Genomic DNA, 23,521 nt, shown 5'->3' on the forward strand with positions numbered 1-23,521 from the left:
ATCATTTCACCATTATCATTCTATTTTTGATCATCTGGCCATCCCTTCATTCATTATACTTTTACCAACCACCTTCTATGTACCACATGCTCTGAAAAAGTCCATCCGTCTATTCTGTCTCCTGGTTACAGAGTTCTGGAAAAAGCAAGTATTTCCAGAGATGATAAAATGATTCTTACTCAAGTATATTGAAGAGAAATGTCTTTGAACTGAAACCTCCTTAAAATTTTATTTATTTTTTAGCCCAAGTCCTCTTGCTGATTTGCCAATAAAGTCTTAGAGGGCTCTTAGCTCCTTTCTGATAATGTTAGAGCTATAAGGAGATCAAGAAAGGCACTCAACATCGTTTTAAAACACGGTCCCGAATTCCATGATTTCGGAGACATTTTACAGGTCAATGAAACACAACATCAACATGAATTAGATGAGCAGTATGAAGAAAAGAAGGAGTCACCACATTTTTGTGGTTTGGAGTCTGTCAGTAAATAAGACAGATGGCAGCTGGCAACAGCTGGGGGGCAAGGGATGAGGGTGGCAGGGGAGAGAAGTGCAGAGTACAAAATGAGCCTGGTTTCAGACTGTTTGAAGCAGAATATAATGTGGAAATGCATACTTTTAAACTTCCATAAGCAATGCCTTCATTCTTAGCTGCAACCCTAATAAACTGGGGGCCAATTTATTAAGTTGGTCATAATATTTCTGTAGAGAACACTGATATGGTACAAAATATAAATAAGTCAGAGATGGAAGCAATCAATGCCTATCAAACTCTTAATGAGAAAGTTTGAGATTTGTAGAGCAACAAAAGACACTAAAGCAACCCTATGATAAAATGTGTCAATCTGTTATAGTAAGAACATCCAGGCAGTCTCAGTTTCTATACATAGTGTCCTTGGCAGACTGAGGGGGCGAGCGCTGGAAGAATGAAAAGGCAGCAGCCAAAGAAAACCTGAAACCAAGCTCGAGAGTTAACAACTCCTTGAATTAAAAAAAAAGTCCCTGAATTAGAATATACCACAGGCAAATTCTGTCCCCTGTGACATGTTACATAGGTAAAAACTTACGACAGCCTCTAACAAGAAGGAAGCCTGCCCAATTTAGATGAATCTGATTTATACATTTTAAATTACTGTCAATTAGTTTAGAAATATGTATAGAGGCCCTGCAGGGTACAAACCACTGTGCTGGCAAGAATATAACACACCATAAAACATGGTAGACCAAGCATGTCTGTTTTTGTTAAAAACACTCTTGACTCAATATAAGTGAACAGCCTTCACTCAAAGAGATTGAGCTGGCTTGATGTCTCATTCCCAAAGCACATGTTACAACCTTTAAAGCACTATTTTGATTCTTAAATTTAATGCTTGTTTCCAAGAGTGAAAAATGCACAAGATTAGACGCAGAACACCTGAGATCTAGCCTGTTAACTATGAGTCAACGGCAAAACACCAAATCTCTCTGAATTTGCGTTCATTATCTATACACCAGGAATAAGAATATCTGTCCTACCATAGAGCTGTGGTGAGCACTGTATGAGATGATGTATGCAAATGTGTAACAAATAGAGTTTATAAATGTATTCACTTATCTTCAATCAATTCAACTTACTGAATGTCTAGTGTAAGTGTGGCTGTATACTAAGGTGCTAGAGTCGGATCAAAACAAGGTTCTTCTCCTGAAAAGCTTGTTGCCTATGGAAGGAAAAGTATCCACGAATACTAAAAGACTCAGACTACACTTCCTTCCTCTAAAAGGAACATTTTCACCTCTCTCCTATCACAAAGTAGAGATAAGTATCATTTCCCTAAGCCTTTATACTATTCAGTATGTAATGCTATCACAGTGAATTTCAGCTGTTCTCTTTCCCTCCCTTCCCTCTTTCTCTTCTTCTCTCCATTATAAATATTTGGATGAGTGAGTGGATGAATGAATTAAACAAACAAAGGTATAACACTGAGGATGCAACTGCTGACTGTGGCTGGGAAAGCAGGCAGGAAAGGAAGTAGCTCAGGGAGATTCACAAATAAGGGGATTCACAAAAGTAGCCCATCAGGTGGTAAGAGCAATACTGTGAAAGATAAGAGCAGTATCTTCTAATAGCATTTCTAGCAGGTTACAGGAAAACCTTCAAATATCTGGTGTTTCTGCTTTTAGTGTGTTCACTGTATTGGAAACAGAAAATAAAATGTTTCCCTCCATTTCAATTCCCAAAGGATTTCTGAAACAGTCAATTACTAAAAAGAAGAAAAGGCATTCTATTTATACCAGGAGGAAAACAAAACAGGGTTATACAAGGCATACTCCCTGACGTAAGTGGGAAATGCATCATCATCCTTCACTCCAGCTTAGCTAGGCATTCTTTTGGGTCCCCACTACTTGCATCTCCCAGATCTCTATTCCAGTTAGGGGTGGCCATGTGCCTGAGTTCCAGACAATGGAAAAAATGGAGGTGATATCTATGATTTTCAGCTCTGGCCTACAAAAATCCCTTTCATGCAGTTCATGTTTTTTCACGTTCTGCAATCTGGATGCTGACATCCAAAGCGACTTTGGAAGATGGCTGAGTTTCCTTCAGCCTTGGTCCTTAAAAGACCATCTGTTGCACAACCCACTTCTTTGGAACTACATTGCACCATTCAATATGAGTAAAAAAATAAGTGCACAGGGTGCTAAGCCACTCAAACTGAAGGGTTTATTTGTTACAGAAGCTAGTATGACTAATATATTAAAGTGGTGCCCAAATTATATGGAAGGGTGAGAATTCAGTATCAAATTAGAACTGTTATAGCTGCACAACAGAAGGGGATCTGAGCAAGGGTCTTAAGGGGACATTTTACTACTGCTCCCTGAGTGAGGTGACTATGTCAGATGCTGTGTGTGCTAGGCAGAGTAATTCACCTTTCTATCCAGATGTCCAACACACTGCTTGACATTTTGCAAAGGTAAAACATGATTGCTGAGTGAATAAAATGAGTGAGTGAATGAATTAATGGAAAGAATTTTGAGAAGATGAGAGCACTACGAGTTAAGGGAATAGCTGAACAGGGGAATATAGATTCCACCCCCATCCCTCATCTTCGTCCCCAAAATTCAACATCCTAATTCAACACACAGAACAAGAAGCTGATAAAACGGGGAGATTAAGGAGCTAAAAATATACCTTTAAATAAGTCACAGAGGGAAAGTGATACTTGGGGAAAATAGGCCTATAATGAAGAGGAGCTTCTGGGCATGATTGAAGCATTGGACCAGCATGACACAAAGTATGGCTTTCTTTAAAATCTCATCAGCAAACATACATTTCTTAAATGATGCAACTCTAGTTCTGAAATGCGTTCTGGCTAGCATAATGGAGAGATGATTGCTGGATGCTCATTTCATAGCCAACTCATCTTTTTGCTGTTAAGGATTGACCCTGATAGCAAGTATGGAAAGATTCTGCAATAAAATGAGCTAGCAATGCCGCATGCTCCATTACAACAGTTATACAACCTTTCTAAAGATACTGATTCAAGTATCCTCAATTCACAAGTATTTACTCAGAATCTATTATAAACCAGGCACTAAGACAGGAATTAGAAATAAAAGATGAATATGATGATCCACTTTTTTCTAGAAAATAGATTTAAGCTGAAATCAATAATTTCACCTACTTTGATCCTATTTCCTAATACTAGAATTTTAAAGAAAGAGAAAAACTATTATAAATTCAGTAACTTTAAAAAGTCAACGCATCAAAGTATAAATATTACACTGTACTCCAAAAAAAAAAACAACAACAACAGGAATTCAAGTTGTAAACATGATCTTTGGTGATATTTTAAGGATTTTACAAAAAGGAAAAATGAATGCATTTGAATGGTTCTGTGAAATGCTGTTTAAAATAAAGTACGGGACACACTGAAAATCATTCTTGCCATCACCTTTATCATTAGTACATAAACAGTAATGCTTATTTCCAGATGTTACCTCTAAATATTCTGGTCTTAAATGAGAAACAATTTATAATATATAGAAACAATTTTAAAAGCATTTTAAAGTAATGCCATATGCCATAGTAGAAAGTGTGAATCTATTGGAAGTCAAAGGGAAAGATCATTGTAGAATGATTTATTAATAAAACTAGCTCTTGTTGCTCAATATTAAATACCAGAACATTAAGTACCCACCTCAATCCAAATGTAAGCCTCTTTATATCTGTCTTCCTCATTATTAAAAAATGCTCTAGAAAAGAAATAGTCCTCTAAGCATGCTGCTAGCTAAAGAGTAGGAGAGAGGAAAACTGAGAAAGATAGCATTAATTTAAACATATAGTAACAGGTTATAAACTCCTTTCTCTAGGAAAAATAAGAGACTTAAAATTTGCCTTAGTATAGCAAAGTTATAGCACAGTTACATGAGAATATTTCTCTTTTCTGTGTTAACACTTTCTTTTAAAAAACCAAAAAAAGTTCTTTTCAAAGATTAATGGCATTTTCTAGGACAGGTGAATTGATTATGTAAACCAGCTAATATGGAACGAGAAATATAATTATATTCGCTATTGTTAGGTTAGCAAAATTACTTACAATAAAAGTCAGTTATCAATTATTATAAGGGCTTTTCAAAAAAGCATGTCAAAAGAGCAGTATTCTGATAAACTCAAAATTTTATTTTAACAAGCTCTCTTGTTCCTGTTCTCTCAGGGATGCTCTATGTCATCAATTAGCCCCATTGCTCCAGTTTCTCCATCCTCTCTCCATGGCTCCTCTCTGCTAATTCCCTGGAGAGAGAAAATCTTGTTTCTGCTTGACTGTGCCCTTGAAGTGAGAACTCTACTCAGTCACGTCTCTAATAGTTAATCATCTGATTGAGTAGACACCTTGTGGTGTCTACTATATATCTATCTACTATATATCTACTACTATATACTATACTATATACTACTACTACTACCATATATCTACTATATATCTATCTACTATCTAATATATATATATATAGTGTCTACTATATATCTGTCTACATTCCTGTATCTATCTACTACATATCACAGTGTCTTCCATTCACTCCTTGAAACCCTCCACTTAGGGGCTTCTATGGTCCTGGTTCCTCCTACTGCTATTGAGGCTTTCAGTTTTCTACCTAGCATCCTTTTTCCCAGAACACTTTATATGTTGGCCAAATTAACAGCTCTGTCTTCAGCTTTTGCCTACTTGTTTTCCAAGAGTGATTCCATCTAGTTTCATCATATGAACTGCCCCTGTCTCTGATGAGTCCTAAAACCACATTTCCAGCTAAGGTCTTTCCTGCAAGTTTCAGACTTCGATATCCAAAAGTGTCCCTGTCACCCTGTGGCACATCCTGTTAACTGATTCCCAAAATTGTTCCTTTATTCCTGAGCTCATAGTTAGGCTACATTTTCCAGCCTTCCTTGAAGTTACAATTGGTCACGTGGAATAAGTTCTGGACAATGGAAAGTGAAAGTGATGTATACTACTTCCAGGGCTGGACCATAAAACCTTACAAGAACAATCCTCCACATTCTTCTACCTTCCGCAAACTACAAGATGAAAATGGTGGAGCCATAGGATGGAAGGAATCTCAATCCCCGAATTACTGCACAGAAGAGAGCTGCCTGACAATTAGGGATACTCATTTGGTTCTAGGTGAATGAGAAATAAAAACTTCTGTTATATTAATACATGCCTCAGCTCAATATGATCCAAACTAAATTAACTATCTTTATAAAGGCAAATCTCACCCACCTGCAAATTTCCTGGCTCAGTTAATGGCCAATCATCCACCTCAAGATCCAAATCAGAAACCTCCTTGTCTCCTGCCTCTCCCTCATAATCCACATCCAATCAGTCGCTCAACTACTAAGAACTCCACTTCTCCCAACATTTCTTGAACTTGACCTTTTCTCATCCTAGCTAAGATTCCCATGATTTCTCCTAAAGAGTTATAGTAGTCTCCCTACTGGTCAACATGTGTCCAGCTTTGTCCCTCTCTGTCCAACTTGCAGCCACAAAAACTGCCTCTCTAAAATGCACATCTGAATACGTTTCTCCTCTGCATAAAACCCTTCAGCGCTTCAGGGTAAAGTCCAAGCACCTCAGCCTGGCATTCAAGGTCTGTGATAACCTGGCCCCTCCCCTCTTCATTTCCTCACACCCCAGTTCCCATTTCCATGCCAGGAATAGTGAGTTGCTTGTACATAGCATATGGCTCCCACATGCCTTGAGGTTTCTCCTTCATACTATCAAGTGAGTTCCAGCTTATTCTTTATGTATCAAATCATGATGACTTCTCTCAGGAAGGGTTCACAGACCTCTGTCCCGTGCTATCCACATGATTATTTTAGGAACCTCTCACGCATACTTGCATATTCCCATTTTAAAATTTACCACATTATCAGCTTTAAGATCAGGGCTGATGTTGTAGTGGCAGGTAGTGACAAGGCCATACAAGTAGTTATGATCTCTCCCTTATGAGACACCTTCTCCCTTCTCTCTAACCACCCTTCTCCCCAAAATTTAACAATTAAAAACACAATAGAGAGCCTCCAAGACCCCATGCAGCTATGACTACCAGTGCTCACATCTGTTCTCACATCTGTTCTGATTTCTCACATCTGTTCTGATTAATCAGTGTCTGTGCCTTACCGCCTAATCAAGACCACCTGTCACAGGGCCAGGTGTGGTAGCTCACACCTGTAATCTGGACATTTTGGAGGCTGGGGTAGGAGGATCACTTAAGCCTGGGAGTTTAAGACCAGCCTGGGCAATATAGAAAGACCCTATCTCTACCAAAAAAAAAAAAAGTCAGCTAGATGGGATGATGTGTGCCTGTGGTCCCAGCTACTCAAGAAGCTGAGGCAGGAAAATCACTTGAGCCCAGCAAATCGAGGCCACAGTGAGCAGCCACTGGACTCCAACCTGGTCAAGAGAGAGAGACCGTGACTCAATTAAAAAAAAAAATCACCTATCACAGATGTAGGATATCATCTTGCTCATTATTATTACTATTATTATTTTTGAGGCAGAGTCTTGCTGTGTTGCCCAGGCTGGAGTACAGCGGCAGGATCTCAGCTCACTGCAACCTCCGCCTCCTGGATTCAAGTGATTCTTGTGCCCAAGCCTCCCAAGTAGCTGGGGTTACAGGCACGCGCCCACCATGCCCCACTAATTTTTGTATTTTTAATAGAGACGGGGTTTCACCATGTTGGTCAGGCTGGTCTCGAACTCCTGACCTCAGGTGATCCACCTGCCTTGGCCTCCCAAAGTGTTGGGATTACAGGCGTGAGCCACCACGCCCAGCCCTTGCTCATTAATTATTAGACTATGAGCCCTTTGCCTGCCTTGTTCACCTTCAACCCAGTGCAGTTACTAATACATGATAGCTTGTTTTCAGTATGTATTTAAGTAAACTGAATTCCATCTTCAAGTTTGTTTCTAAAAAATACAGAATCAAAAAGATATTAAGGTATACTAATGAGAGTAATCAAAGCTAGGGACATTACCTACAGAGAAAATGATAGCAAGAAGAAAAAAAAGAGGTGGCTAAAATAAAATGTAAAATTAAAACTTCACCTCAGGAAGTTGCAAAGTTATAGAGAAGAGAATATGGTGTCCTTCAAAATTGACCCTACTAAGCACATTTTTTAAATATCTTCTTCAGGGCTGAATGCTAAATAAATGTTATTTAATACATATCTGAAGTACACTGAATTTGCTTTTTCAAGTGGGGAGAAAAATCATTTATAAGACACCCAAGGAAAAGTCCTAAGAAACTGGATACCCCAACTATTAGTCATTAATTAAGCATCTACTTAATACCTATTAGGTGTTCTGTGCTTTTCGCTAAGCATACAAAACTCCTGCTTTTAATAGCGCATAGGTCTTGAATGCCCTCTCAATGTTTCTGAGGCCAAATTAAATAAAAAATGCAAATTCTAAAATCCTAAAACTACGACTTCTGTTTTCTTTCAAATATTCACGGTAAAGTCCATTTTTATAAATTCCACTATAATAAATATAACTAACAGAACCACTGATGTGTATCAATTCAAAATGATTTTATGATAATTATATACATTAGATTTGATAAATGTGCTATTTTCTGACTCCAGGCAGAATATTTGAAAATAAAAAATTACTTTACAGAAACCATCTATACTAGTTCATACCAGAAACTATACCAAAACCACATCAAGTTTCTCTAACACATTGTCTATTGCAAATGAACATGAACAAACAAAAATGTAAGTGAAACTCATTTTATTACCATGATCAGAGTCTTCATTCATCTATTGTAAGACAGTCCAGACAAACCACTTTATGCAGGTGAGAAAATGTCACAAATATAATAGGTTTGATTCTTAAAGAAATCAATTAACTTCAAATAAGAAAAATGAGTTCTGTTCCTAGCTATTAATTACATCAATTTCTCTCATTTTGTAAAGTGTAAATACCATTCAAGAGGGTCTCCACAGTTCACTTATGAAACCTCATCACTCCAAGAAAAAATTCCAATGCATATAAAATTGTCATTAATTATACAAGGTAATTAACTCCGCCTTTGTATAGGAAATTAATTATTTATTAAGTGAACAGTTAGAACTATGAAACCAATGTATTTTCTCTTCTCAAGGTACAATCAATACAATCAATGTGTGACAAAGTTTTTTTTGTTGTTATTAAGGCACTTTGGATTGGTTAAGCTCTTTGTATAAGGTCACATAGACTAACACTCTAATCTATTTGTTAGATTTTGAAAATGGACAGCAAGAGAAAAACGTACTCCTAGCTCTGTTCTGAAGCTGCAGTTGCAGTTTTCATAGTGTCTATTCGTAATACCACAGAGATGAAAACAAACATCAGACAATATGGCTAAGCGAGTTCACCTTGTTTTATCAGGCCTCTTACAGAAGGCATTGATGGAAAGAGCTTGACCAAGTGTTTCAGGATAAATAAAAAGGTACTTTAAGTTATTTGAGTTTATTGAATATAGCTAAGCACTGGAGCTTCTGGGCCTGTATACTACCCAGAAACAGAATAAATTACATATTTAAAAATCCAGGGATAAGTTATTTTCTTCCTTCCACTGAATTACTGAGAGAAATATATTAGAATCATATGAAATTGCTCACATAGGAGCATGTATGACCTGCAAATATAGGAATTTCATATGGTTGGTTCAACCTATGTTCTAATGGTGAGGTTTAAAAGATCACAATTACTATCACATAATTTTTTAAAGGTTTATAATTTTAGGAGGTCTCCAATAGTCACTACAAAATAGGAAACTAAAATACAAATGGAAAAACATCATTTATGTGTCTGCATATACTAAAATATATTAATCTCCTCAACAACTCATTCACATGGAATTATTGCTACTTATTTTGCCATCAGGAAATAGTTGTTCTCAGAAAGTTTATTTTCTGATTCCTCAAAGAGAGTGTGGGTCGGGTGGGGAGAAGGGGGAGGGAATGAAAACTAGAACCATGGGCAGCACACACTTACTCCATCACCTCCTCCCACTGTCTGCAAAGCTCTAAGAGCACAATTAGACTTATTGTAATTACACTGCCATCACTGACAGGTGGATGAGATTAAAAAAAAAAGCAGAGAGACAGTGACTGAAAGAACATTAATAAATTGAAATCATTACCAGTGTTTTTTCCACAATAGAAAGGATCAGAAAATAACACAGAAGATAAATTTTAAAGGTTAAAAAAAAAAGCAGTTAAGAGCAATTGCAAAAGAGCATGCTATGTATAATAAATGTATGTGCCCTATTAAGCAAGTATTATAGGACTGGGTGGAATACAAAGTATTTTGATTCTACATTAAATTAATAACTACTGTTTATCTCAAGATGTCCTCTGGATTCAGTTGATGACCCCATTTAATGACTGCTTAAGTACCTACTGGGAATTAATAGCTATGACATTCACGGCAAATTGATAACTCTGTGTTGGAGTCTTAATTTGTTCTCCTGTGCAAGTCTTACTCTGTGAAATAGGGATCCAGTGCTTCTCATAGGTGGAGGCAAGTCTAACCACTGGTTTGCTAAGAAAGCACACCCTACTCTCAGGACAAGGAGAACCATGAGCCTCCCAGGTAACATCATTCCACACAGACTCGGTGCATGGAATGAATCTCAGGTCTGAGTCCCAAGAGGGAAAAGCACATCCTCTTTGTGAGAATGACCCATCTCTGGAGGCAACAGAGAATGCTGAAGCGCAATGTCACTCTGGGAGGGTCCTATCATCACAGGCAGGAAAAACACAATTTCTCCTTTCAACACCAAAACCAGTTAAAAGAATGACTTTGGGCAATTTGCCACAAAGTTAATATTTTTGAAAGATATAACAGGAGATTCAAAGAGCATTAATTTCTACCTTATCTTTTCAAGTCAACAGTTCCAGGCAATCTCTTAGATGGGAAAAAAAAGTGACGTGTCTTTAGAGCAAAGTAATAGTAAAACAAAAGCTTTGGTGAAGAACTTGGTAGTGCAGAAATCAAATTACTGAGAACAGCTGGGCATGGTGGCTCAAGCCTGCAATCTCAGCAATTTGGGAGGCCAAAGCAGGCAGATCACTTGAGCCCAGGAGTTCAAGACCAGCCTGGGCAACATGGTAAAACCCTGTCTCTACCAAAAAAAAAAAAAAAAAAAAAAAAATTTAATTAGCTGGGTGTGGTTGCATACACCTGTAGTATGAGCTACTTGGGAGGCTGAAGTGGGAGGATCACCTGAGCCCAGGAGGTCAAGGCTGCACTGAGCCATGACTGCACCAACCAACGCACTCCAGCCTGGGCTACAGAGTGAGACCTTATCCCTTCCCAACCCATGCCCCCCTGCCCCCCGCCAAAAAAAATGAAAAACTGAGAATAGAATGGAAAATGGTTTTCAAAGTGAAATACAAAGAAAGATCAGAAGAGGTAGAAAGCATATATAGGAATATACAAACTTTAACTCATTTCTTGATAGGCCAATGTTTCAACTCCCTGAATTTCATAGGAGACCTTTTAAATTTCTGATCTTGATGGTTTCAGTAATGTTGACCATTCATAATACCAGATATGAATGTTAAATGTGTGAAAAAACAGTATTTAAAAATCCCTGTGAGTAAAAACCCTAGTTACTTCCATTTCATTTTATAGGGACCTAAGTTGAGGTACATGTTAAAGCTAGTACATTCTCAGATGAGAAGCAGGAGTTACAGTAAGTGAGAGGACTTTATTCCTTTTACAACATTACTATATGGCTATATGACAGATATGACCTCACATTCGTCTGTAACTCAAGTGTGGCAAATACTTGGTGGTGAGGTGTAATTGCTAAAATGTCACTATTTTTAATCCTAAGAATGCCATTTTCTAGGTCTGGTATTTGGAAGAAAACACATTCTGTTGATACCACCTTGAGACCGTTATTCAGTAAGGAGTTACTTTTTTCCTCTATCCTTAGGAAAATGGTCTAAAATGGAAAGTTGTTTATTATTTAAAACTGCATGAGCATGGGTTAGTATGTGTGCATATATTACATAGCTCTGTCCATTAAGAAGGCCTAGAAGCAATGATAGCCCAGTAGCAACAAGCACACCTAGCACCCAGATTTTGGTTTTCTATATGTCATTCTCTTATTAGAGACTTAGCTTTTGAAGAAAAAGTTGACTCTAGGGGCACAAGAAATATAAGATGAGCATCTTGTAGTAGCAGAAAGTAAGGAAGTGCTCAATGAAAAACAAAAAGAATGGAAGGACACCAAAGGGGTAGAGCAGCAAACCTGAAAGAGCTCCCAATGGCTATAGCTGGAACAATGTGAGCATAAAAATAAACACGGGGCCAGGCGCAGTGGCTCATGCCTGTAATCCCAGCACTCTGGGAAGTGGAGGCAGGTGGATCACGAGGTCAGGAGATCGAGACCATCCTGGCTAACACGGTAAAATCCCATTTCTACTAAAAATACAAAAAATTAGCTGGGCGTGGCAGCACACACCTGTAGCCCAGGCTACTAGGGAGGCTGAGGCAGGAGAATCGCTTGAACCCAGGAGGTGGTGGTTGCAGTGAGCCAAGATCACGCCACTGCACTCCAGCCTGGGTGACAGAGTGAGACTCTGTCTCAAAAAATAAAATAAATAAATAAATGAATAAATAAATAATATAAACACGGTATTGTATTACAACCAAAATATAAAACATACTTGAGAACATATTGATATAAACAAATGATTAAATAAATGGGAGAGAAGAGACAAATCTTCTCTCTAGAAGAATTGCAAAATACACAATACTTCTTCAACTGTTTATACTCAACACTTCTGACATCAAATATGTGGGGTTTTTCCTTACACCACCCAATTCTGTAACCAGCTGAGTGCCCAACAACTCAACTCACTTCTGACCCTAACCACCTGGAATTAGCACAGGACCCACAAGTTAAGGGTTCAGTCTTACAAAACTGCTCCCCATTTCAAACCCTAATAGCAAGTCCAGGCCACCAGTACCTCTGACGAACCAGCTATAAAGTCAAGAGGTTTCTACAACCCCCGCTCAGCTTCAGTAATTTGCTATAACAGCTCACAGGATTCAGGAAGGCATTTTACTTGCTATTATTGGTTTATTATGAAGGATACAACTAAGGAATGGCCCAATGGAAGACATGTATAGGGCAAGGTTTGGGGGCGGGAGCACAGAGCTTCCATGCTGTATGCAGGTATGCCACTCTCCCAGAGCCCTGATGTGTTCAGCAACCCAGAAGCACTTAGAACCCTGTCGTTTAGGGGTTTTTATGGACATTTCATTACATAGGCATGATTAAGTCATTGGCCATTGGTGACTGAACTCAATCTCCAGACCCTCTCTCCTTCCTACAGATTGTGTGTGGGGCTGAACTTTCCAACCCTCTAATCACATCTTGGTCTGTCTGGCAAACAGCTCCATATTGAAGCTACTTAAGGGCCCACTGAGAGTCACATTAGCGTAAATTCAGGTATGGTTGAAAGGGGCTTATTATGAATAACAAAATGCTCCTATGGCCCTATCGCTCAGGAAATTCCAAACATTTTAGAAGCTCAGTGTCAGGAACTGGGGGTCAAAGACAAAATATATTCCTTATCACAGTTTCCCTCCAAGAGGTAGAGCTTAATCCCCCTCCAGATCTTCGAGGGTGGGCTAAAAGTACCAAATTGCTTCCACAGAGAACAAAGTAGGGAAAGGAAAAAATAGTAATTTTATATAGTGAACAAACCTCGTAAGCACTACCTTCACCAAGTGATAAAAATTATCATCACCAGGGATGCAATGTAGATATCCTATAACCCCTGATATAAGAAGGGCACTCTACTTCTACGATATTCTTTCTAAAAACCCAAAACCCACATCTAATTATGAGAAAAACATCAGACAAATCCAGATTGGGGGACATTCTATAGGACATCCAGTTAATACTTCAAGACTGACAAAGTTATGAAAAACAAGGAAAGACTGAGAAACTGGCACAGATCAGAGAAGGCTAGGGAGCTATGACAACTAAATGCAATGCAGTACCCTGAACTGGATCTTGGAAAACTGGGTGAGGAGAATATGGAAACTCTGTACTATCTCTGTAGCTTTTCTGTGATTCTAAACTATTTTTAATTTTTACAACAAAAAATTTATTTAAAAAACTCAGTATGTGGTCTGCTCCTGTGTTTTTTTGTTTTTCATCAAAATGAAAACAAAATGGTTTTCAGATTTCCCTCAGTAAGGAGCTCTCCTAGTAACTCTTTAAGCCTGTTGCTAAAAGGCTTTGCAAAATCTGACTCAGAAAACAAGTAAATTTGAGAAAGTCAAATAAATCTGTGCTTTGTTTTCAACAATGATTTACTTTCTTGTAGTAACTGAATTTTATTTCTTTACAGAATCCAACATTCACCAGAACAGAGTATGCTAGCATAACAAAGTCATGAGTTAGTCTCTGAATAAATAAGATAAATCTAAGAATGGCATGTGTGGGATTTTTGTTTTTATTCCCAATGGAAAAAACTTTACTATCCAATTCATTATGTTGATAAGCCTATCTTGATGCTAGACATCTTAGATTCTGATAGAGCTTTGGAAAAAAAAATCATACATGTCATTAGAAAATTTTAAAACAATGTTCTTTGACCATATTATCACCAGTGTGAGAAAATTAGAAATACAGACTGGACCTTTGTTCTATGACAAATGATGTACCATTTCTGTTTTTTAATATTCTTATTTTTCTTGTTATGATCTACTTTGTTCATACTGAACATCTTTTAATCAACTCAATTATATAGATAGTCCTCATCACCTAAAAAGTACTTGCAGAATGTGTAACAAGTTCTCCTTTACAAAAAAGGGGCCGGGTGCGGTGGCTTATGCCTGTAATCCCAGCACTTTGGTAGGGTGAGGTGGGTGGATCATGAGGTCAGGAGTTCGAGACCAGCCTGACCAACATGGTCAAACCCCGTCCCTACTAAAAATATAAAAATTAGCCAGGCATGGTGGCATGTGCCTGTAATGCCAGCTACTTAGGAGGCTGAGGCAGAAGAATCACTTGAACCTGGGAGGTGGAGGTTGCAGTGAGCCGAGATCGTGCTACTGCATTCCAGCCTGGGTGACAAAGCGAGACTCTGTCTAAAAAAAAAAACAAAAAACAAAAAACAAAAAAACCGTTCAATGAAGAAAAGCTAAATACATCACCTGAAGTCACAGAACAAGTCAGAAAAAAAACCGGCTGAAGTCTTTTCCCCAGCATCCAAAAAGAGGTAATCGAATCCCCATAAAAGATGCTTCCTATTTTAAAATGTCCATTATGTTGAACTTATTGCACTATTTCTCTTTCTTATTGTTCCTCATCTGTTGGATGATGTTAATTAATTTTGTTAAGAAGCAGACAGCAAGCCTAGAGATGTCCTATGTACAATTTCTAAAAATACAGTCAGATCTTTCAGAACTAAAGTTACAAAGCTTTCCAATGTGCTTATAAATAAACCATTCATCTTTTGCCAACCTGAAAGCCATGATTTATAAAAATTAAGTTTCCTAAAAACTACATGATTATAAGCAGAAGTTACATTCAGGATGGAATTATGTTAGCAGATAAAGTTTCTAAGTGTTAATAAGTTTGTTTTCATGAAGTTATGGCAGTAAAAAAGTAAAATTTTGCCTTTTAATACAGCCATTTTTGTAATATTTGTGGATTAATTTTTGAGGGTCTGGTTATTTAGATCTGTCCTAGGCTATAATCATAATCCAGAAATATGCCAAACAGATAGTGAATCGCTAAAACATGTACTTGAGTCAAAGCTTATGAGGAGTCTGTGTCAGGCCTTCATGCAGAACCTATTTACTTTACTTATGCACAAATGTAAAAAGATGGATTATCTAATTTTCTATTCAGAACTATATTTAGAAATTGGTACTTACATAGCTAAATTTGGATAATGTAAAAAAGTTACAGATGGAATATCTTATTATCTAATAATTTTCTATAAATGAAGTATTAGTACAAATACTCCAATGATCTACTTGAGCTATCAAATAGTAATATGGGTAGTGTTGAATTTATTGGAAACAAAGTTAAAAACTCTGCCTTTTACTTAAAATAATTCCACTACACTGGTTAAGAGGGGAGACAGAACGGTAAATATAAAATACTGATGATTTTGCCTGGCATTCAGTTTAGAAAGAAGAGGTCTGGAGATGGAAAACTCATGTTCACTCAGTCCCAATCCCATATTGCTTTCATAATGTGAATTTATCAAGATGACTCTAGGGTTTAAGGATATATGTCACATGTCATATGACCCCCAAATAAAAGCCAACTGCTCTATCTGGACCTTAACAATAACCATGATCATCTGTTCCAGTGCTGATACCCATCTCAGCTGCTAGTATGATCGAGTGCTGCAAGTTCTTCAACAATGCCCCACCACATGCATTAGACAGGTAAGGAATGCACACAAGCCAGAAGCGGTCAATGTATCATTTCTGCAAGTAATAAAAGCACTTAAGGTTCTCTTTTTATTCTGAGTATAATTTTAATTGTATTTCTCAAGCTTTGACACAAAGTTCTTAGTTTTTATTAGTTTCTAGATAAGTTATAATTTGTCTTTCTTTTTTGATCCAATGCCCTTTGGGAAAAGAACATATGTTAGATTTTATGTGTTTTGCAACTTTTGACAAGGAAGTAAAATATACTCAGAAGCAATATTGGAATGTGATTTTCACCACAGCATTGACTTTCACAAGCAAATCCTCATTAAAATAACTCTCCATATTTCAAAGCCTTTAAGATCAGTATAGGCTAAATTATTAAATGTAGATTATTTCTAGGTCCTATACGTGTTAGAAGCTTGAACCAGGTAGAAAAATGTTGAAGTTTTACCACCTCTCAAATATCGATTTTTTTCTAAGTATTCAAAATTCCCCATTACATAGTAGCATCTTTAGAAATGTGTAAATCCACAGCTTAGAGGCTAAATTTTAGCTTTGGGTTTTGTTAGGGATTTATTGAATCCAAGAACTTGATTTCAGAGATCATATATGCACTGTCTGATAAGTTAGACTAGCCACATGTGGCTATATAAATCTGAATTAAACAAAATTAGAAATTGAGTTTGCCAGTTACACTAGCCACATTTCAAGTACTCAAAAGCCACATGTCGCTAATGGCTCCCATACTGTACAAGCACATATAGAATGTCTCCATCATCACAGTGAGTTTTCTGGACTGTACTGTAGTAGACCAACAGAGAGAAAGTAATCTGTATAAGGTCACAATTTGTTAGTAACAAAGCTAAAACTAGAATTCAGGTCTTTAAAATTCTATGCTTACTCACTTTCTACTAATCACACTGTCTCCAAGAACTAACACACAAAGAAAGTAAAAGATCCAAATACAATAACTAACAAGCTCAGTCTTACATAAAATTATCGTATTTTCATGTAAAGTTTAGAAAAAAAAATCAAGTTACCTGGCCACCAAGAAAACCCAATAAATTCCAAAAAGCAATGTAAAGAGTAACTCCTCCAAGCCTTTGAAATTTGAAGAAAAAACACTTATGAAAAATTACTGGGCCAAAAAAGAAATCAAAACTGAAATTACAAGCTACCCAGACATTAATGAAAATAAGAACTTTCTCAAAGATTATGACATGCAATTAAAATTATATTCAGAAAAACACAGAGCCTTAAATGATTTTATAATAAGGACTGCAAATAAAGTAAACATTTGAATTTACAAATCTAGAACTAGTATAACATTAAAAAGTGAGTAAAAGTAAAGAAAATTAGTAAGTCTGAACATCAACAGCATTAGGATAAGGATAAAGAGAAGATATAATAACAGTCTGAGGAAATTAAAGGTATACAAGAATATGACATGTTTTGGGTGAATGAATTTGAAAATCCAAAAGAAATGGATGCTTTTTGGAAAATGCAAATTAACAAAATTGCCACAAGAAGTGAGAAAATTTGAGATGAAAAGGCAAGAGAATAACTTACAAATTGTTAAAAATTGACTATCTGTATTAAAAAACTGATTCAACATCAACTTAAATAATGACATTGATAAATTCAGGGTGAAGAACTGTGATTAAACAGATGGAAACATACTGACTACATTCAACTGCCATTCAGTTTAAAAACTATAAGCAAAGGACTAAAGGCAAACTGTTAGAACAGTATAAAGGACATTTACTAGAAGCACAAATAGCAAACATAATATTAAGTTAAAACTCTAATTCATCAAAACCAAGTTCCTCAATCACTACTATTTACATTGTTTTAATGATTAAATTTAAAATATTTTCAGATAAGAGAATTGTGTAGAGTGTCTAAGAATTTTTTTTAAATTATAGCTAATAAGAAAATTTAGTAAAATGGACAGGTATAAGAAATATATAGAAATCGACAGTTTTCCTTTGTATTAGCAATAGACATTTGGAAACTGAAATTGACTATTCAGCTCAAAATATTGACAAGAACTATAAAATAATTTAACAAATGTAATGGAGGTAAAATGAGACCTGGAGAGTAAACTATACCATGTTCCTGGACAAGATGACTTAACTAATGCAAACTCATTTAATTCTTCCCAAACCAACATATTTCATGTTTCGTGTACTGCACTGACCTTATAGTACTGTCTCCCACATTTTTATTTTATTTTATTTTTTTGAGACGGAGTCTAGCTCTGTCACCCAGGCTGGAGTGCAGTGGCGCGATCTCGGCTCACTGCAAGCTCTGCCTCCTGGGGTCACGCCATTCTCCTGCCTCAGCCTCCCAAGTAGCTGGGACTAAAGGCACCCGCCACCACACCCGGCTGATTTTTTTGTATTCTTTTAGTAGAGACGGGGTTTCACCATGTTAGCCAGGATAGTCTTGATCTCTTGACCTCGTGATCCACCCATCTCGGCCTCCCAAAGTGCTGGGATTACAGGCGTGAGCCACCGCGCCCAGCCTACTGTCTCCCACATCTTATTAACCTCATCATAGATATAAAAATATTCTCTGTACAGAAAAGGACTGTATTGGGTTTGCTCACCACTCTACCCCTCATTGTTAATACAACACCAAATGCAAAAAGAAAAAAAAATCTTAATTTTGTTGAATAAAAGCTATGCCATGGATCACATTTTACAAATAAGAAGCTGAGGTCTAGAAAGATAAAGTGACCGCAGGGACACAGCTTCTGCTTTTTTTTTTCCTTCAACTTTTATTTTAAGTAGCAGGGTACATGTGCAGGATACGCAGGTTTGTTACATAGGTAAATGTGTGCCATGGTATTTTGCCACATAGATCATCCCATCACCTAGGTATTAAGCCCAGCATCCATCAGCTATTCTTCCTGATACTCTGGCTCCCCCTATACCCCAACAGGCCCTCTGTATGTGTTGTTCCCCCAGTGGTGTCCATGTGTTTTCATCGTTCAGCTCCCACTTACAAGTGAGAAGATGCAGTGTTTGGTTTTCTGTTCCTGGATTAGTTTGCTGAGGATAATGGCTTCCAACTCAATCCAGGTCTCTGCAAAGAACATGATCTCGTTTCTTTATATGGCTGCATAATATAGCATGGTATATATGTGCCATATTTTCTTTATTCAGTCTATAATTGGTGGGTATTTAGGTTGATTCCATGTCTTTACTATTGTGAACAGTGCAGCAATGAACATAACACACACGTTTCTTTATAACAGAATGATTTATGTTCCCATGGGTATATACCCAGCAATGGGATTGCTGAGTCAAATGGTATTTCTGCCTCTAGGTCTTTGAGGAATTGCCACACTGTCTTCCAAAATGGTTGAATTAATTTACACTCCCACCAACAGTGTAAAAGTGTTCCTTTTTCTCCACAACCTTGCCAGCATCTTTTTTTTTTAAAAAATGTTTAGTAATAATCATTCTGACTGGAGTGAGATGGTATCTCATTATGTTTTTGATTTGCATTTCTCTAATGATCATAATGATCAGTGATGTTGGGCTTTTTTTTTTTTTTTAATGGAGTCTTGCTCTGCTGCCCAGGCTGGAGTGCAGTGGTGTGACCTCAGCTCATTGCAACCTCCACCTCCTGGGTTCAAGTGATTCTCCTGCCTCAGCCTTCCAAGCAGCTGAGATTACAGGTGCATGCCACCATGCCTAGCAAATTTTTGTATTTTTGTAAAGATCGGGTTTCACCGTGTTGGCCAGGCTGGTCTCGAACTCTTGACTTGAAGTAATCCGCCTGCCTTTAGCCCCCCAAAGTGCTGGGATTACAGGCGTGAGCCACTGCCCCTGGAGCTTTTTTTCATATTTCTTGGCCCATGTATGTCTTCTTTTGAGAAGTATCTGTTCATGTCCTTTGCCCACTTTTTAATGGGGTTAGTTTTTTCTTGTAAATATGCTTAAGTTCCTTACAGACTTTGGATATTAGTCATTTGTCAGATGGATAGATTGCAAATATTTTCTCACATTCTGTAGGTTTTCTGTTCATCCTGATGATAGTTTTTGGATACAGCCGCTTCTAAGCATATTTGAAAGAAACATGGAAGGTTCTTTGTATAGGGATGTTTTTCAAAGGTAAACTTTCCCCTGTGTAGTGGAAAGAGCATCCCTACAAAACTATAGACAGGAGAGATGGGTTCTAGTATTGGCTTAGCTACTAACTAGAGTTTTGCAGCCTGAGCTGAGTCACTTCATTTCTCCTGATTCAGGTTTTCTGCAATTAACATTAAGGTGCTTATAGCTGAATGATATTAAAGAATTATATCCTTAATTCCTTACTGTTAGGTGGGATAACAGAATTGCAGTTTATGAAAATAATCCTTTTATAAAGAAATTTGAAAATAATCTTTCAGATAATGCCGAAATGTTTATGGATAGAATATGTGCAGCATTTGCTTCAAAATAATCTGAGGAAAAGGGAAATTGAGTACAGATGAAACAAGACTGACCATAAGTGGATAACTGTCTAAGCTGGATGTATGCATTTACTATTCTATTTTTATAGAGACTTAATTTAAACATTTTCTCAAAAGTGCTGATCAAGATGATCTCTAAACCAAAAGAATAGAGAAAGATTTCACCAACTGGGAATGTGAAATTCAGTCATTTAATAAAATTTAGTCTTCAAGATTCATTAGCCTTTAGCTGCAGGGTCACCAGCAGTAATCATTAGCCCTTTGGTTTCATTCCCTGCTAAGTCATATCAGCAACACTATGATTTATCATATTATTAATAATGGATTCTAGGAAGCCTCATCTATCATTTTTAATGTTTCTTCTCCTCCTTTTAAGTGAGCTGTTTAATGAGAAGAGGCTGCTGCAGTCATACAAATGCATCATTAGCCAAAAGGATATTTATAACAAATATCAAACTCACTCATTGTTCATGAGAGAGACAGAGATCGACTGATTCAAAGATGACCAAAATCCCACTCTATGCAAAGAAGTCTGCCTTTCAACACCAGAGGAGATGGAGAATATTTGATTAAATTCTTACAAGAGTGTCTAGTAGACAGTGTAGCAGCATGGTTTGGAATCAGGTATCTAGCTCACCTTTCTTTCAGTCTCTGTGTTGAACATACCCAAGTTCCAGTGAAGAGTCAAAGTCTTAGAGGTAAGCAGTTGTTCAAAATATATCATATGAAACACAGCAAGGAGAAAAATATTTCCTTTCCTCCTAAAAAAGACTCAGGTAGCAATCAAAAGGCAAAATCCCTGTAAGACTGTTGAAGATGGAGAAAGTCTTTCACATTCTCATATCCTTTTGCTTCTGTCAAAGGTTAACATGTGTGAGGGCCTAGGCTGGGTGAGATGGCTTGCTAATGAATTTGCTTTTGTTCCTTTCGGATCTTAATCTTTTTAAAAATTATCTTCCTCCCTTTGCAATAATTCTGATATTTCTCCAATTGTGCTTCAATGTTTCCCATTTAGCAAGTATTGCAAAATAATTTTATAAACATTCTTTGTAGAGGGCCTGAAATTTTCCAAAGAATTCTTTGATTGGTAGAATTTATAAAAAACAAAATGGGTAAACATTGCGCACATGTACCATAAAACCTAAAGTATAATAATAATAATAATAATAAAAGAAAAAAAAAAAAAAAGAAAATCACTTGTGCTCAGGAGATGGAGGTCACAGTGAGCTGAAGTAGCACCACTGAACTCCAGCCTGGGCGATAGAGCCAGACCTTGTCTCAAAAACACAAAATTACACTTTAATAAAAATAATAACTAAAAAAAATAAAATAAAATAAAATAAAATAAAATGGATAAAGTACTTCATATATGACATTTAGGCTAATTATAAGTGACTGGGCAGTGGAGACTTTAGAATTTGGGTGAAAGCTTAAAGAAAACAGGATGCAGAAGAACAAACATGCAAATGGTCCACCTACAAAAAAATCCCACCATGAATAAGAGTCATATGTACTCAACATATATCCTTCAAACCACAACAGGCTTTATCTGACAATCATTTCTTCATAAGGCTTACAGAATGCTATACAGATTTTTATGTATTCTGCAGGTTGTTTTGCTTCCATTCTGAAAGGCAGTTAAATATCCCCAAAAGTACCTGTGGCAGAATGTGAAGCACATAAGAGCAAAGAAGACTGTAATTCCACTTCTCTTTTCTTCACTTGCCACAGATGTGAACTTGAATAGTTAACTCCCTTGGCCTGAATCTCTTCATCTATAATAACAGGAACATTTGTATTTAACTCAGTGTTCTATGAGGATAAAATGGCAATAAATATTCAGAACCTGGCCAGTGGCATGTGCTTAATAACTGTTAGTTCCCTCCTTGTAAAAAACAGTTTTAGAATTTAGCTGTGGCTTTTAAATCTTAATCACAGTTTTTAATCATTGACAGGATCTTTCAAGTAAGAGAAATTTTCCTGACAAAATGAATATGTCAAATATGTCAGTCTCTAAATATACCTTTAGTCTGAAAAATATCGGGTGTAAATAAGGAAACTAAACATTAGTTTTCAACATGTTTTCCAGATAGTCATAGATAAAAGTATTTTTGGATAACCAAATATAACACCCAAGAAAAGTATAATAAATAGCTTATGTTTCTAATAACATCCTAAATTGGTGAATCACTAATAAAAAGTTGCCTTTCTAAAAAAGTGCATGTCCATTTGTTAAATCACTGTATAAGAGGAAATAATATTTTGCTCTTGGAAATTCTGAAGGCATTAAATGCATTTTCCAAACAGCACAGGAAGTAAAGGTCCATCCCAATGGGTCAGTATTTTTATTCCCTGTTAGGACAAACAGGGTTTGGCTGGGTTCTTCCACAGTCCTCTGTGGAAAACAGAACAGGCTAGGGGGAACTGCCTAGAGGTATTAGAACCATAGATAGAAAACACCCTTATATGCACCAAGGCTTAGCTGAATATGAGCTTGAATTGGCAAATATGCTGGAAAAATATTAAAGAGTTTTTTCCCTCATTTTTAAAGATTACTTAAAAGACAGTTGACTGTTTAGAGCAAAAATAATAGCCAAGTATTATAAGATTTATATCACGTGCAGAATTAAATATGATAAATAGGGAAGATTAATGGCAACAAGAAAAAGGCAGGCTCATGAGCAAACATGGTTGGTAACCAGATGTTAGATGAGATCTTGCTGTCTCACTTTTAACTGATAGAAGAGCTAGGGGATACCAGCATGTAGGATAGATGCTCAGAAGTAGAATTTACAAAGGAAATAGTCAAAAGTACATCCCAAGGCTCTTGGGACCCTCAGCAGGACCAAGGAATACAGTATAGGAATAGTAAAGGTTTTGTATGAAGGATTTATTTCATGAAAAGTATCCTAACTACCCCCACATTTCTCAGCAACCAAGGAAGGGGTAAGGGTATGCCTGCTGCTCACCCCATTGACAACTCAGAGCCTGAAAGATGGGGAGTGCAGATAGCGAGTGCTGCCTGACTCTTACCTGAGAAAATTAAAGGGGCTGTTTTGGGGAAGTAACTACACTATCACTGGAGGCAGTACAAGAAATGTGAGTGCTTCCCAGA

The 23,521-nt window shown here is 37.0% G+C and overlaps 1 protein-coding gene across 1 annotated transcript in view; it reads right to left on the reverse strand.

Annotated features, from left to right (window-relative positions):
* Window positions 1-23,521, reverse strand: part of OXCT1 (3-oxoacid CoA-transferase 1) — a gene marked incomplete at its 5' end in the record, with an annotated part of 139,601 nt that overhangs the window by 32,665 nt on the left and 83,415 nt on the right.

Source organism: Pongo abelii, chromosome 4 (genome assembly GCF_028885655.2).
Source record: "Pongo abelii isolate AG06213 chromosome 4, NHGRI_mPonAbe1-v2.0_pri, whole genome shotgun sequence".
Classification (NCBI taxonomy): domain Eukaryota; kingdom Metazoa; phylum Chordata; class Mammalia; order Primates; family Hominidae; genus Pongo; species Pongo abelii.